General features: G+C 34.4%; 1 protein-coding gene across 2 annotated transcripts in view; it reads left to right on the top strand.

Moving 5' to 3' along the window:
• Positions 1-12,804, top strand: part of RTKN2 (rhotekin 2) — a 164,282-nt gene that overhangs the window by 99,206 nt on the left and 52,272 nt on the right. The gene's annotated exons all lie outside the window — the stretch shown is intronic.

The raw sequence follows: 12,804 nt of genomic DNA, 5'->3' as shown, positions 1-12,804 counted from the left end.
CCTAAAATGCTAGGAAGTTCTTTGGTATTAATTAACAGCCTTTCCAGGTGCCAGGCATTGTGTAAGATGTTCACAAATATCACATTAAAAATGGAGAAAGATATTGTATTAGACTGTTTTCACACTGCTAATAGACATACCCAAGACTGGGTAATTTACAAAGAAAAAGAGGTTTAATGGACTCAACAGTTCCTCATGGCTGGGGAGGCCTCACAGTCATGGCAGAAGGCGAAGGAGGAGCAAAGTCTTGTCTTACATGGCAGCAGGCAAGGGAGCTTCTGTAGGGGAACTGCCTTTTATAAAACCATCAGATCTCGTGAGACTTATTCACTATCATGAGAACAGCACAGGAAAAACCTGCGCTCATAATTCAGTTGTCCTGATGGTCCCTCTCACAACACATGGGGATATCGGAGCTGCAATTCGAGATGAGATTTGAGTGGGGAGACAGCCAAACCATATCAGATATAAAACTCTTTTAAAGGCTGTAACTCTTCAAGGATACACAGTGACTTTGTGGCTAGGTCATGAATCCAGGTGACTTTAAAAACCCATGTACCTCTGTCTCCCACTCCCTCTAAAAAAGTACCTGTACTTTCTTTCTTCTTTTTTCTTTTCTTTTTTTTTTTGAGACAGAGTCTCACTGTGTTGCCCAGGCTAGAGTGCAATGGTGTGATCTTGGATCACTGCAACCTCCAACTCCTGGGTTCAAGCAATTCTCCTGCCTCAGCCTCCCGAGTAGCTGGGATTTGCACCACTATGCCTGGCTAATTTTTGTACTTTTAGTAGAGGTAGGGTTTCACCATGTTGGCCAGGCTGGTCTCAACTCCTGAGCTCAAGTGATCCACCCTCCTTGCCCTCCCAAAGTGCTTGAATTACAGGCGTGAGCCACCCATTGCTTCTCTTAATTATTGAATTCTGGAATTTAAAAAAAAGTCTTAAATATTCTATATCCTGTTATCTTTTACCATTTTATTTTAAGCAAGGAATAGGTATGATAAAAATGGGTGTTTCGGGAAGGTTATTTGGCAGCAGGGTATTAAAAGGGTGGTGAGAGTAAATAATTGAAATAACCAATTTTTAGGGAAAATATTTAAGAATAGGCAGACATAGAAATGATCTTATAAAGAACTAACTTTTTATTAGAGAAATGAGAAAATCAAAACTAGTGTGTGGGTTTCTTTAGGGCTTTTCTAATAGATCTTCACTCAAGGTGCTCTCTACATAATTGTTCTGCAAGAAGTTTTCAGTTATTTCTCAATCCATTGAAATTATTTAAAAAGTCAGATAATCTTACTTCATTCTAAAGCCTTTTAAAACTGGAGTTCCAGGAAAGAATTAAGTCCTAATGCCCCAAGAAGACCATTGTATGCATTGACTTAACTTCTGCATATAGAATAGTGCTACTTTTGTACCACCCTTGGAAGAATTCAATAAATGATTACTCTGTGCTTTAGATAAGGAACCACAGTTGAAAAATCAGTAATATAATTTGTTTTGTTTTGTTTTTTAACCACAGAATCCTGAGAATATTGGCAACTGGTTAAATGTTCTATTACCATACTATTCTAACAATATAATAAAAGCTCTGTTCTAAGTCATGTTTGGTATGAAACACGTAGTACACTCCCTGTTCTTTATGCCTAAACAAGCCAAAATACCGAGGCTTCTGTACAGTTCCCAGTGGAGTCAGGATGTAAAAATCTTTCTAGATTGGGTAGACAGTAGGTCGTTAGGGTGAGGTGCATAGGTTTCTTACTGCCTCAATTTAGACAGTGCCATGGCTTGGTTACATCAGTCTGTTAATTTGCTGGACTTTTGACTAGTAAACTGTCATTTTACCTTTTTTTTTCCTGCATGCTGTGGTCAGATATAGCTACTTAAAAGATGGTTTATCAGTCTACCTCTCAAAAAATAGCTATTGGTTTCCATCTACTGAAGTAGGCATTCCAGAATCTTTGTGGTCTGATCCCAAACTACTTATTTCATTTTCTGCTTTACACATTTATTGCGGCAAAATGCTTGATCAGTATCCTGAAAACAGTTCTTGGATTTTCTCATCTCCAGTGCCTTTCCTTACACTGAAGTGGCATATCTTCATTCCCATTTGATAAAACCCATTTGTTCTGGGACACCATACCTGCCTCAAAGTTTCCTTGATAATTCTATTCAGAAAATAATTATTCCTTTATGTCCATGGTGAGGACTCAAAAAATGACTGTTTGTCTCCTTTTACTTATAGTACCATCCAAACATGAATACCTCGCTATAACGTACTATATTCTAATAGAACTATTTGTAGTCAGCATATCTTTTCATAAATTATAAGCTTTTGGAAACAGGAACAGTGTCTGATTCTTACTTCTTATCAGTGAAATAGAGATGACATCACTACTAATTTCATAGGATTGTTGTGAGGATTTGGTGCCTGGAGGGCAACTCATAGCTGAGGCAACTCAGTTAATCTTGGTTCTCTTCTTTCTACCTTAAATCCCCCAGAACACCAACAGTGTTGTATACTTACTTAAGAACAATTTAATGTGTGCTTCATAAATAAAGTTTTGCCCTGTATCCCCTTAATGTGTATGATGAGCAAATAGGGCTTAGAATTTAATAGGAGTTAATTATATACCATGTACTTTTTTTTTGGTCACCTTTTACGTTCTTAGTTTCTTACTGTCATTTGTTGGGCCAAGTGTCTGCTCATCATGTTCCAAATTGTCATTCCCAACTCTGTTTGCTTTTAATCAGCTTTTTGAAATTTACATACATAAAAATTATAAGAATAGTACAGTCAACATCATGTATATTTTATCCCTAGATTTGTATAATTAATAGTTTGCTATATATATATTCATCTTCATCTACTCTACCATTTTTTCTACACAGACACACACAAATACACATACAAGCGTGTGTACATGCACAAATTTTCTTTTTTGTTGTTGAACTATTTAAAAATAAGTTGCAGCCAGGATGGCACACACACCTCAGGTAGTTTGGCATGGATCTTTAAAAAATAACATTCTTCTACATAATTGAAATATGATTATCATATATAAAATATTAATCTGTAATCATCTAATATCCAGTCCATATTCAATTTTACCAAGTTATCAAAAGAAAACTGTATATCTTTTTTTCTCCAAACCAGAATTCAGTCAAGATCTATGCAGTACATTTGGTTATATCTCTTCAGTTTCTTTTAATCACTCTGCCTTTTTCTAAAAACCTCTTGTCATTTATACTTTGAAGAGTCTCAGCCAGGAATGGTGGCTCATGCCTGTAATCCGAATACTTTGGGAGACTGAGGTGGGAGGATCGCTTGAGCCCGGGAGTTCAAGACCAGCCTAGGCAACATAATAATAAGACCTTGTTTCTCCAGAAATAAAAAATACAAAAATTAGCCAGGTGTGGTGGCATGTGCCTATGATCACAGCTACACAAGAAGCTGAGGCAGGAGGATTACTTGCACCCGGAAAGTTGAGATTGCAGTGAGCGACAGTCATGCCACTGCATTCCAACCATCCTGGGTGTCAGAGCAAGACCCTGTCTTGGGAAAAAAAAGAGTCTAGATTTTAAAAATATCCTACATTCTGCATTTGCCTGGTTGTTTCCTTGAGGTATCATTGAACCTTTTCTCATATTCTCTGTTTCTGCCATAGATGGACATTGGGTCTAAAGGCTTTATCAGACTCAAACATTTTTTTCTAGGTGAGGTTGGGGACCATTATATGCTCCCAATTGATGCAATATGATATTTGGTTTTACCACCAGGTAATGCTGAGTTTGAACCCTTGCTTTAGATGACAGTTGCCAGCTTGCTTCTATGTGATAAAAATGGTTTTCCCTTTGCAGTTTATAAGTAATCTGTGGGGTGTTGGAAGTGGATGACTGTTCTATTACACAGTGAGCTTTAACTTAATGGCTTTATCATCCATTTATGATCCTTGCCTAAATCAATTATTATAATGGGGTTTGTAAAACAGTGATTACCTAATTCTATTATTCCTTCTACACTTATTGGCGCATATTCTATAAACAAGTGCATTCCTCTCTTTTTTCTCTCCATTCCTGGATTTTTATTCAATGTTTTATTATAATTTATAGTCACTAAAAACCACTTGCTTCCCGATACAAAAAGATGATCCAGTCTTGCTTTTTATTTTCCCTACCCCATGCCTAGAGTCAGCCATTTCTCTAACACCTGTCTCCCTTTAATGGTGAATGGTATTTTGAATGCAAGACCTGGGCACTAGGTATCCTCACAGTTACTGGGGTGTCACTGCTTCTAGGCCTTTTCGGTGGACATGGTGATGAAAGAGATGAAAAAATCGTGAGTTTATATCAATATTTATAGGTTTTTGTTTTCTTGAATTATATTTTAACTCTTTTGTACTGAAATCTTATTTCCCAATAAGAGTAATATATTTCCTCATTTTGTATACTATGATTATGTAAAATAGTCTTATAATTACAGTACCAATATTATTACTGACAATAAACCTACCTAGGCAAGTTCAAGATTGCCTTGCAGTTCTTTTTCAACATACAGAAATTATGAAAATTTTCCAACATACAGAAAAGTTGAAAGAATTATATAGTGAATACCCATATACCTACTACCTAGGTTCTACAATTAATATTTGTTTTATCTCTCTGTCCAATTCTTTTTTTTTTTTTTTTTTTTGAGACAGGGTCTCACCGTGTCACCCAGGCTAGAGTACAGTGACACAATGATACCCTGCCGTAGCCTCAAACTTCTGGGTTCAAGTGATCTTCCTGACTCAGCCTCCCAAGTACCTAGGACTACAGGTTCATGCCACTGCACCCAGCTAATTTCATTTTTTGTCTCTCAGCTTGCTTATTTATTTTGTAGAGACAGGGTCTTGCTATGTTGCCCAAGCTGATCTTGAACTTCTGCCTCAAGCAATCCTCCCACCTCAGCTTCCCAAAGCACTGGTATTACAGGCATGAGCAACCATGTTCAGCTTAACCATTTTCTTTCTTTATGACACAATTCAAAATAAGTTCTTTTTAGTTCTTTGTGTACGTATATGTATATGTACACATATATGTACATCCCTGTGGATATAGGTTAGAGAGTGTTCAAAAATTACTTAAAATAATTGTATTACTCTGTTCTCACACTGCTATAAAGGACTACCTGAGACTGAGTAATTTATGAAGGAAAGAGGTTTAATTAACTCCGTTCTGCAGGCTATACAGGAAGCTCAGGAAACTGACAAACATGGCAAAAGGGCGGAGGGGAAGCAGGCACTTTCTTTCACATGGCGACAGGAGAGCCAGCAGTGAGCCAATGGGGAAGTGCTACACACTTTTAAACAACTAGATCTCATGAGAACTCACTGTCATAGAATAGCAAGGGGGAAATCTGCCCCCATTATCCAATCACCTCCCACCAGGTCCCTTCCCCAACACTGGGGATTACAATTCAATAGGAGATTTGGGTAGGACACAGAGCCAAACCATATCAATGAGCTTTTTCTTATAGTCTTGTTATTAAATCATAAACAGACTTACTTGTTTGTTTGTTTTCCTCTTAGAATTAATTACATTTTTTGGATATAGAGTGTTTCTTTGTACTCTTCCCAGTTTCCAATTAGTAGTCCTTGCCACTGCTCCCACCCCAAGAATCAGCCACTATTCTGACATTTTTTCCACTGTAGGTTAATTTTGCCTGTTCTGGAACTTAGTATAAATAGAATTACACAGTGGAGGTTTCTTTCTTTCAGTATAATACTTTTGAGATTCATCATGTGTCAATTATTTTTTCTTTTCCACTGTATCACTTTTTCCAGTGTTGATTCTTTCAATTTTCTGTATAGTTTTGGTCGCTTACCAGTCACTTCAGGTAGATATTTTTTAAATAGTTTTTCTAGATTTTTTTTTTAAATTATTTTCTGTGGGAAGATTTCTCCAGCATGAGCTATTCTGCCATTACCAAAAGAGGAATTTGTTTAGTTGTATTTTGATCAAATTTTATTTTTTCTACTTTATGGCACATCTTGAGGTTTTCTTTATGACTTAATATGGTCCATTTTCATGACAGAGGCTTTGGCTTTTGCAGTTATATTTCTTAAGAGTGTAAAGTTAGCCAAAGGTATTCAGAAGATCTGTGTTAATGACTATGTTTGTTAGATTTTCAGTAACCTTCCTTATTTTTTGACCAGTTGAGCTGTCTTGTACTGAAACAGATAGGTTAAGATTTTTTGTTATTAAGGCTTAATTATCTTTATCCTTGTATCTTCTGTATGTTGTGCTTTAGGAAGATGCTCTGTAACATTTGGTATATTCGGTACTTGTGATATATTCATTGTTAGTTGCAGCCTTTTGCATTATAAAGTGTCCTTTTGTTGTTGTCTCAGATAATGTTTTTGGACTTGAATTTTACCTTGCCTGGTAACAAAATCACATCCTCTGTTTCTTATTTGTATTTGCTTCATATATCTTTGCCCATCTCTTTATTTTTAGCCTTTCTGATTCACCTTTGAAGACCTGTTTCTTGTATTCATCCTAGAGCTGGGTTTTATATTATAAGCCAATCTGGAAATCATTTTAATGGGAAAATTAAGATATTTTATATTTACTAATATAACTGATATCTGATTTCAGCCCCTGTAATATTCTTTTTTATTAACTGTGTATATTATAATTACAGTCTTTTACTATGTGGTCTCTGCTTTTTTAAAAAAAATTTGGAAGCATTTTATGTCATAGTAGTTACAATAATTTTATATAAAAAACTTTATATACTGATAACTTTATAATGCCCTTAGTTCTAAGTTCTTATATATAATGCCCTTAGTTCCCTGAGCCAACTAAACCTCTTAAGTTACCCAGTCTTAGTTAGGTATTCCTTTATAGCAATGCAAGAATGGCCTAACACAGGCTTCTGATACTTTTATTGTTTTTTTTTTTTGCTTTAAGTAATATCTTTTTTTTTCCCATTACTATTTGTCAAGATCAATGAGCTTATTCTGTTTTCCCCTACTCTACATTCTTTTCAAGTTGTGTTATTTCTACGTTGGTGGAATGGATATTTACACACTAATCTTATAGTCATATCTTCACCTTTGTTTTAGTCTTTGATATGCAAATGTATATAATTTTTACTGCTTTTTCTTTTATTATACTTTCCAAAATCATCTCTTTTGGAAGGAGCTCATCAGCTAGTAGATTCTTCAACATGAGTATGGTTTTCTTAACTTTCTTGCATGTTTATAGTGTTTTTCTTTAGTGTTGCTACTTTTAGGGTGACTTTGCTAGTTATAAATTCCTTAGCCAACACATTCTTTCCTTGAGTTTTGTGAAAACTTGGCTCCGTTGTTGTCTTGTTATTGAGAAATCTAATCTTTCATTTTCTTTCCTTTGTAAATGAGTTTGACTTTTTGCCTGGAGACTGAAAGTACTTTTCTTTATCTTAAAGTCTGATTATTTTACTGGAATGTGTGTAAGGCTGACCATTTGGCACATTTTGGAGCTCTTTTGATATGTAGATTGTTCTTTTTTATTTTCAGAAAGTCTTTCTGAATTATACAAAAAGTATTTCTATCTCATTTTGTTTTCCTTATTACATATAAGTTGGATCTTCTTTGCCTGTCCTCTATGTCTATCACTTTCTGATCTTTTTGAATACCTTATTTCATTTTTGTTCTTTTGGTTCTTCTCATTCCCATTTACTATGTACCTTAGTGTACTTTCACTTCTATATATTTATTCTTGGACACCTTATATTTTAATGTTCATTTCAGAAGTGATTTTATTTTTCCAGTTTATCTCCTTGTTCTTTCCTCTCTTTGCATATCTGCCTATTGTTTATTCTTTACTAGACTCAAGTCATGGTTTCTTTCATATTTGCAATAATTTGTTTAAATGTACTTAATTCATTTTGGAGTATTGTGTTACAGTTTTTGTTACTTTATAGTTTTTCCAGGTGGAGTTGGTAGAGTATTTGTATCAAATGAAGAGATTTAATTATCTATTTTATTTATAGTAGCTTTCTATGGGTAATTGGAGTGCTTTTTTTCCCTAATGAAATATGTAGGATTTTTCTGAGCCAAGTGATTAGGAGTCAGGTGGGAGGTTACTAGAAGGGCTCACAGGACCCCTTCTCCTTGGGGGATATGTTCCAGCATCCTTCTTGGATACCTGAAGCCACAGATAATACTAAGTCCTATGTACACTATGTTTTTTCCTATACATACACACAGTAAGAGATGAACAGCAACTAATAATAAAACAATTATAACAATATACTGTAATAAAAGTTGTGCAAATGAGTTCTCTCTTTCAAAATATCTTATTGTATTGTATTTACCCTTTTTGCGATGTGAGATGATAAATTGCTTTTGTGATGAGTTTAAATGAGATGAATGTCATAGGCATTGTGATATAGCATTAGGCTACTATTGACCTTGAACACAAGCACTGTGATACCTTGAGAGTTAGTCTGATAATCTAGATGGCAGCTAAGTGACTAATGAGCAGGTGGTGTATACAGCATGGATACACTAGACAGAGGGATGATTCATATCCTATAGGGCAGTGTGAGGTTTCATTACACTACTCAGAATGGTGTACAGTTTAAAACTTATGAAGTGTTAGGCCAGGTGCAGTGGCTCATGCCTATAATCCTAGCACTCTGGGAGGCAGATGTGGGTGGATCGCTTGAGCCCAGGAGTGCAAGATCAGGTTGGGCAACATGGTAAAACCCCGTCTCTGTCAAAAAACATAAACATTAGCTGGACATGGTGGCATGTGCCTATATTCCCAGCTACTCAGGAGGCTGAGGTAGCAGGATTGCTTGAACCTGGGAGGCAGAGATTGCAGTAAGCCGAGATCGCGCCACTGCACTCCAGCCTGGGCAACAGAGTAAGACCCTGCCTCAAAAATAAATAAATAAACAAATAACTTTTGGATTGTTTATTTCTGGAATTTTTCATTTAATATTTTCAGACTGCAGTTTACTCTGGATAACTGAAACCATGGAAAGCAAAACCTGTATTTGGTTTCTTAGTTCAAGAATATTTTTTATTATTGGAACTGTGAAGAGTAGTTTCCTTAATAAATGATGTCTTTTGGGATGCTGGTTGGTTAATTTTCTGTTCCTTGATACTAATGTGTTTCTTGGGATTTTAAACTTCATCTACTTTCTTCCTTCTCTTTCTTGGTAGCCAAATCTCCAAAGGGCACCTCACTCATTGTTGTGTTTTTCACAAGACTTAACTTTTGAATCAAAGTACTTTTGAAGCCCTTTCTTTACCTATCCAGGAACCAGTGCTATGGTATCCACTAGGTCTTGTACCCATTCACTCTTCTTCTAGGGGAAATCCTAAGTTAATATGGCTTGTGTTTTGCAATGCCCGCCTCATTCTTTTCTTAGATGGCAAGACCTCCACAGCTGGTTTTGATAGTTTCAGATGTTAGTTTCCCCATTTACATGTAAATTATAATTTGTAGAAGTCTCTGTTTTCTAGTTATGCTGTTGGTGTGGACTGTAGGTCATTTTATTTGCTTTCCTTGTTGATCTGAAGGCTTTTGTAGAATGTGCGAAAATAATCTGATTTAGATGCTATCACTGTTTTACAGGAACTAGTAAGTCATTGTCTGATCACTTTAACAAATGGTTTAGTGCCTCTTCTATGTAAGCCCCAACCTAAATACTGAGGCCAAAAATATAAATACTCAGAAAGTAATCCTTGTATTTGTGTAACATTTTGAAGAAAGACATAGGATACATTTTAAATATTCATTTAGTAGCTTTGTGAGATAGTGAATCTTTTCCCCATTTTACAGATAAAGATGCTAAGGCTAAAAGGTTAATAGCAACCCACTAATATACTTAGTTAATAATGAGTAAAATCCAATTCTAAGACTTTAGAATCCATATCTACTGTCTGCTTCATCAAAATGACCATATTCTTATTTCATTTCATTTAACAGTCCCTAAACATTCATTGAGTTCTTTAGAATGTACTGAGCTGATGAACACCAGGCACTGGTGATAGAGCAGTGAACTAAATAGATGCCCCCCGCCCCGAAAAAAGTACTTACGGAGCTTATATTTCAGCAATATCATCCATCTGTACCCTTCCCACTGCCCCCATTGCCCCTCTACCTTGCAACCCCTGCCCAACCCCGTTAATCTCTTCTTGACTTAACTTCTGAAATGCTTTGTTTGACTTTGTAAAATAATACTAACCAGTGTCATTTATAGTACTTAATTATGTGTGTCAATCAACAATGTGATTTTAATCGTGCCAAAATAATTTTGTGAGTTTTGTATGATTATTATACTACTCTCATCCTCCAGTATTTTGGTCATTGCTCAGGTACTGTAACTTAAAAAAGAAAAAGCATAGGTTGGAAGTGAAATTTGTGTACTCTTAGTAGTTTTATAATAAAACTTGTATTTAAAGACATTGCTGATTTTTTTAAAGATATTTATGAAGCTATACATTTTATACCATAGTTTTAGGATGGGTTAAAATTTCATGCTAAATGGTTTCTGAGTGTTTTAATTTTTACTTATCTGCATCATAGGTAAAGGATTTTATAACCTACATTCAAATAATAGAATCCCATTTAGAATTGTTTTAGTACTTCATTAAGAAAATGTAAAATGCTTTCATCACTGTGCTATATCTCATTATAACTTGTTAATTTTGGCAAAGAAATGCTGTTTTAAATTCCCACTTGAAACTATAAGGTAGGATAATCAGTATTTCCTCAGTCAGTTTTAATACAGATTTTTGAGCAACAATGTGGCAGATTGGCACCCTCTTTTGGTCATTTTATTTACCTACAGGCAGAAATATAAGTAATAAAAATTAAGTTTATCTTTGATATGTTTATCTCTATCTTTTAGCATTTACAGATCTCCACCAAAATAATACTCTAAACTGGGTTCATATGAATAAGGTACACTATTATCTAGCTGTGCTTTGTTTTGGTAATTTTGTGGTTATTTGCTGTTTCCTCAGGCTGGCTCTCTAATTCTAGCATTCAGAATTGGCATTAATATTGCAGATTTTTGAACAAGTATTTATATTAAGCAAACTATTAGCTACAGTAGCACATTATTAGACAGATAGTGTTTAACAATTTGTCAATTTGGATTAATTAGAAAAACATTACATTTTAGTACCCTAAATAGCAGTTTTATTATTTGAATTGAAAGTAATTCGAGCTTCAGAAAATTGAGGCTGAATTACTTCAGTTTTTCTCCTCTCATTTTTTAAAAGACTTAATTCTGTAAGATCATATGGTAAATCAAATTTATATTATAGTTTGACAATATTTGTGTACAATAAGTTTGCTGACCAGTCCTGGAAATGGCCTATGCAAATAATTTATAATTGCAGGGGAGAAAGCTATACTCTGCCAGGTAGTTGAATAGTTTGAAGGGGAAAATTTTTCTTGGTTTATATTCAGCAAATTTGCTTTTGGTAGTTCTAGTATTTCAGAATTTCATTCGCCTGCCAAAGCTTCAAATTTAATCCAATTTAATAATTCCTAATAGATCTCAACTTTAGCATAATCTATGACCTATTCCTTAATACTTGTTATTCACTATATTTGAACTTCCTTCTACTTTTTCACTGAAATAAGTATTTTAAGAATTTATATTATGCATTGCTCATATAGGCGTTTTTAGAAATATTACTTTGAAATGCCAACCAATTATGTTTGTATTGTATTTCTTGTACCAGTTTGAAGAAATTGAGATTTGTGTTTGATTTCTAGTGGGCCTTTCAGTATATTATTTTGCTAAAATAGATAATAAACTGTTCAGTTGAACTGTTGAATTGAACTTTTTACTCTGTGAGGAAGTAATAAACAAGATAATCTTCTCCGACATGACAAACTAATATAAAATGTTGAATTGACCGTTTTTAAAATTTATGATTCAATGAAACTTTATTTTTAAATAATGAGTTTTTGTATGTTTCACTGAGTGAATTCCCTAGTTATGGCCATAAAGTTATTAGATAGTATTCTGAGAATATATGGCTTTAAATCTACTCCATTATTTTACTCATACCTAATGTGTGATTCTATAAATACTGTGTAAATGTCTCATATAAACTTACCAACTTTACATCAGCAAATTATTTTACCTCATTTGAAATATACTTTACCTGTAATACTTATGAGTTTAATCTAGTAAAGGGACAAAAAAGTGGGATGATATATTTGTTTTCAAATTTGGATGCATGATAATGTATATATTGGCAGTCTTTTTAACAGACCTACTGAAAGCTGTGTGTTGCTGTCATCCTCTTCTGAAAATTACTTAGATAGCATCCCATTTCTAACTCCCATATAGCCTTTCTCCAGAGGCCCTCTTAGAATCAAACTGTATCCAAATGGAAAATTTCGGATATCACTAATTTGAAGTAACAAATTAAATTAGCTCGTAATTAGCTGACCAAATTAAATAGGAATGAAAAATACAAAGAATACTATTAGAAATATTGCTCTGTAAATGGAATGCTAATCTCTAAATGCAGTTTATTAGAAAAATAGGATATTGGGGAAATAGTCAAAGATTGGATTGTTTGGATCTAGTAGGAGATATCTATTTTTAAAGTTTTTATGGTAATATCCTAAAGTCAGATTTGGTAGTGTCTTATATCCCCAGAATTTCCTTTGAATCATAATATTTTTCTCTAAATTTTATTCTGTCTACAGAGCTACTCTGTTTCTCATCTTAGTTTGTTAATTTATTGTTTTAACATACACTTAGTTCTTTGGAATCTTGGGGAAATGAAATATGAT

Source organism: Aotus nancymaae, unplaced genomic scaffold (assembly GCF_030222135.1).
Source record: "Aotus nancymaae isolate 86718 unplaced genomic scaffold, 86718_ANA_hifiasm-v0.15.2.pri h1tg000010l, whole genome shotgun sequence".
NCBI lineage: Eukaryota > Metazoa > Chordata > Mammalia > Primates > Aotidae > Aotus > Aotus nancymaae.
The sequence above is the reverse complement of the archived record's forward strand: the minus strand, read 5'-3'. Positions and strand labels throughout refer to the sequence as shown.